Genomic DNA, 4,398 nt, shown 5'->3' on the forward strand with positions numbered 1-4,398 from the left:
TCCAGCTCCAGAAGACAGAACATTCACCTTTCTCCACCCTTCTGCCCTCAATAGATGGGATGACACTGCCCACAGGGGTGATCTCTTTTATTCAGTCTACTGAATCAAATACTAATCTTTTCTAGAAACACCTCCATGAACATACCCACAAACAGTGTTTTACCAGCTACTTGGGCGTCCCTTGACCCAGGCAAGTTGACACACAAAATTAACCATCATGAGCAATGTTGAGCCCTTCCTCATCTCTTCCCTCCACAGCTCCTGATGTTGGGGCACACTCCCTTACAGGAGTCAGAAGCACAATGGAGACTGGGAGACTGGAACAATTTTCCAGTAACCCAAGAAAAGCAGCTGACCAGTCTCCATGAGACATCTGGTGATGCAGGACAGGGCAAATTTTCCCGAGTGGGGAAGAACAAGTCCTGCACTAAGAGAAGAAGAGAGTCCCTTGGCAGAGAGTGTAGACTGAATCCAACACACACGCCAAAGTTAGAGTCAAAGGGAAAGTTTTTTAGAAACAGGGTAACACTCCACAGACAGAGTGTGGTCTCCTCTCAGAGGCAGAGAGCAAGAGGCACTCCAGAATGTTCAGGGAATTCAGTTTATATATCATTCTTTAGTTTCTATCTCCTTTGATATGGACAGACAGTGAGAAATGAGGAAGAGTGTATAGTCTGAAAGGCCCACTGGCAGTCCCCAGCCTTTAATCCATAGGTTCCCATGGATTTAGCCATAGGGAATGAGCGATTTTACTTGTGTAGGGAAGTCACTTAAAGACTCTGCTATTCCTGTTTCCCCTTCTCAGTGTGGAAAGTGGGTTGTTAGCAATCCCAGAAGAAATCTCCCTTTGTTCTGCAGGTGTCCTCCAGGCCTGACTGCGGGGCTGATCAGCATATCCGCAGTCCCTGAATGTGGCTTGATTAACATTTTAATTCTCTTGCCTCCTCACTACATTACTGGGATTCTGTTCAGCTCACCTGCCAAAGGAGAGGTGCCTACACCAAGGTCAAGAGGAGCAGAATTTTCCTTCCCTCCATGATCTCACCCATACCGTGGCTCCATATGCCCTCCACGCACTGGTCATTCCCAAAAGTACACGTCCAGGCAGGACCTTCCTGGGCCTGCAGACTCACCCAGCCAGTTTTCCCCTGGATGTCTTTTAGGTGTCTCAAGTCCAACATGTCCCAAAGCAAACTCCTGCTTTACCCTTCAAACAAAAAAACTGCACACAAGTTGTTTCCAATTTCCAAAGAGGGAATGTACACTTGGATTAGTCTTTAAATCAGTGTGTTTCCTGGCAATTTGCCGTCACCCATTTTGGCCACCAGGAGGAAGACATCAGTGTCTGAGAGTTGGGAGAATCACTAAGGTTTCCAGGAGACATCCAGGAAATCCATGTGAGAGGTGTGAGTGCTTTCCTACCCACCCATACCTAGAATTTCCTACCCACCAGGACGGGATAGATCAAAGGGCTAGCTGTATGATCTGCCCTCAGGTCTCACTCCTCAGAAGTAATCAGCCCTGAGCACTCTCTAAAGTAAAAAGAACCAATTTCTGTTGCAACAGTGAGAGGTTTTACCTAAAAGGACCAATTAAACCATGAAAGATTATTTGCAGATGGACTTTGGACTTCGTTAGTAGGGTTCCCTTTCTTTTGTTGTGTTTGTTACTTTGGGGATGCTTTCTTAGGCTTCATTAATCACTGGAATTTAACTCTAATGGAAATAAAATAAGTCTCCAGGAGCTTTGCTGGAAATTACCGAGGGCTTCTGTTTTGGAGAAAAGATGAGAGGATTTCTCTCTAACGCTTGAACCGCTAGAAATTCTGGCCTCTTCCAGAAGCTGCCCAGTCTCTCTCCCAGCAATTCTATGTAAATCTCAGGAAAGAATGCTCGTTGGTCCTTTTAGTTTCTATTTTATTTATTTATTTTTTTAGGCGAGGTAACCCTTGGTTGACTTCACAGATTGCAAAGACCTTGTCATCTTACAATCCCTTATTTTTTATTTTTTATGCCTACAGCACCTGTTCTTCCTAGGTGGTCTCCCATCCAAGTACTAACCAGGCCTGACCCTGCTTAGCTTCTGAAATCAGATGGGATCGGGCTTGTTCAGGGTGGCATGGCCATAGACTTATTGGTCTTTTTAGATCAATGCCTTCTCCTTGGACCAATCATTGTTGCCATTATTGACTGGCTCTCTGATTGGCCAGTCACTTGTACATAATTGTAATGTGTGTTATTGGAGGAAGGATAGGAAAGATCTTTGGACCAATACATCTTAAATAGCTCCTAGCTTCCACCCCTCTATTACTGGATTCCTTTGATGATGACAGTGACGTCGAGGACAATGATGACAGCTGCCATGTATTGCTCATGTACGAAACACTTTTTGTGAATGATCTCATTTAGACCTCCCAACAATCCTACGACGTGAGGGCCATTTACGGATGAGGAAATCAAATCTCAGAGAAGCGAAAGGCTATACCAAACTCACACTGCTAGGGAAAAAAAAACTATTTTAAAACCACTTCTTTAATATTAGCATAATATTACTATATGGCAAATTACCCCAAAACTTAGCAGCTTAAGACAACAAAGATTTATTATCTCAGTTTCTGCAGGTCAGGATCCAAGCATGGCTCCTGGATGGATGTCTACAGACTCTGAGGCTGCAGTCTGGTCTGAAGGCTTAACGGAGGGAGGAGCCATTTCTAAGCTCATTCCTGTGGTTGCTGGCAGGACTCATTTTCACATGAGCTGTTGGACTTGAGGGTCTCATTTTCTCACTGACTGTTGGCCAGAGACCTTTCTCAGCTCCTTGCCTCCAGGGCCTCTTCACAGGGCAGCTGGTTTAGTCAGAGCAGAAAGCAGAGGGAAAGAGGGATGGGAGTTACCAGCTTCTTGTAACCTGGTCTCCAAAGTGACAGATCAGCACTTTTTCCTTATTCTGTTGGTTAAGAGGAAGCCACGGGGTCGATCCTACTCACGGTGAGGGAATTACAGAAGGTCGCAGAGACCCTGGGGGCATCTCAGAGGCTGCCTACTGCAGCGCTGTCCTTGCAGATATAAGCAGACCGCATTCACACACAAACCACTTCAAATCGTGGAGGGGACTTCTTCAGCTCTCCACATTCATTCTCTGGATTTGTTTTACCCCAATTCTCATGGGATCTCCTCATCCGTTCATTTCCAAGGCTGGCCACAGTCTTCCTCGGCTGCACATTTTTCCCTCACATCCCTCCACCACTCCGGAAGCATTTGAATCTGAGAGGCATCACCTACCCTAATTGTTTGGGAGCAGCTAATCCAATCCCCTAGTTTTGCAAATAAGAACGCGGAGGCTCAGGGAAGAGAAGGGGCCTCCCTGAGATCCCCCAGGAAGCCAGAGGCAAGACTGGAACTTTGAACCTCAGATGCTCCCAATATGCTGCACATCCCAACACCCCAGGATCCTGGCTGGGAAATCAATGCCAACCAGGCACTTGAACTCTGGGGAGACTGCCGACATTTCATCAACATACAAATGAGGGAAACATTTAGGCCGCTTCTCTCCCTGCTCCTCATCCCTTTCTTCACAGGGGGCTAGCTTCCTCCCCTCCTGGGAGCAGGGAAGGACTTACTTGTTAACTGAGCGGTGAACAAGCCTTTTTGTATGAAAATCTAAGGATCTCTCACACTGTGTCTGATGTGGTTTCTGGGTACACAGCGCCCTCTAGTCCTGAGTCAGGGTAGCTGCAAGAGGAAAGATTTTGAAAACAATGGGAAATCATGAAAAATAAACAAAATCCAACACTGGTAATTATTTAGAGCAAAGCTGCTTATCTTGAGACTCCTACAGGTCCAGGGATTCCGAAAATTCCAAATAAATTATTGTGTCACGTAATATTTTATTTTAAAAAGTCTATAGCTTCCATTGACTTTGAAAAGAGTAACTACAGCTGTCATTAAACAAAAGATGGGGATCCCCCGATTTGGACTTTCAGAATACCTCAAACACCTTCACCGGTGCAAAAGAAACGTCAAAAATGACAATCAGAGCATGGCCTCTTTTGATGTCAATCCCAAGTGCTCTGAGGGTTTAATATCATATGTTCGTCCCGTTCAGCCCAACTTGTAAAGCATTTCATTCTTTCCTACAGAATGTGATTTGGAAGCTGGTATTTCAGGGTCCTATGTAATTCAATAGCTGTTTACTGAGTGCCTGTCCTGTTCTAAGTACTGGGGATACAGAAATGAACCACAGCGGATAATTGTTCATTTTTGCCATTCAATATCCATCTGCTATCCCTTTAGCAATACTACACCAATTTCCTTCTGAAAAATCACTCCCTTTTCTATTCCTAAACCTTGGCCTCTGGGGTCAACCTGAATTCCATCAGCACCAGGGATGGATGAGTGA

The 4,398-nt window shown here is 45.2% G+C and overlaps 1 pseudogene; it reads right to left on the minus strand.

Annotated features, from left to right (window-relative positions):
* Nucleotides 1-2,011: 2,011 nt before the first annotated feature.
* On the minus strand, nt 2,012-2,130 carry LOC111738591 (annotated as a pseudogene).
* Nucleotides 2,131-4,398: the final 2,268 nt, after the last annotated feature.

Source organism: Pteropus vampyrus, unplaced genomic scaffold, assembly GCF_000151845.1.
Source record: "Pteropus vampyrus isolate Shadow unplaced genomic scaffold, Pvam_2.0 Scaffold40, whole genome shotgun sequence".
Classification (NCBI taxonomy): domain Eukaryota; kingdom Metazoa; phylum Chordata; class Mammalia; order Chiroptera; family Pteropodidae; genus Pteropus; species Pteropus vampyrus.